This window comes from Penaeus chinensis, chromosome 3, assembly GCF_019202785.1.
Source record: "Penaeus chinensis breed Huanghai No. 1 chromosome 3, ASM1920278v2, whole genome shotgun sequence".
NCBI classification, from domain to species: Eukaryota; Metazoa; Arthropoda; class Malacostraca; order Decapoda; family Penaeidae; genus Penaeus; species Penaeus chinensis.
Window position 1 is genome coordinate 35,331,520 of NC_061821.1, and position 551 is coordinate 35,332,070.

Here is a 551-nt window from a genome sequence, read left to right on the forward strand (position 1 = left end):
TTACCATTACCATTATCATTACCATTATCATGCTCCTGATCATTATCATTATTTTAATTACTATCATTCTTATTCTTATTAATATTATTATTATCATCATCATCATCATCATCATCATCATCATCATCATCATCATCATCATCATCATTATTATTATTATTATTATTATTATTATTAATATCATTATTATTATTGTTATTTATTATTATAATAATTATCACTGCTAATATCATTATCATTATTATTAATGTTCTCATTAGTATTATCAACAATATTTTCCTTATCATTATTGCTATCATTATTATTAACATCATCATCATTATGATTATGGTTATTATCACAATCATTATCATTGTTATAATTGTTATGATTGTTATAACTATTATTATTGTAATAATAATAAAGATAATAATAATAATTATTATAATAACAATAACAATCATCATCAACATCATTATGATGATGATGATGATTGTTCTTGTTATTATCATTTTCATTACTGTCGTTAATTAAGAGCAGGAACGACTACAACACTCCCCGCCACCGAAAAA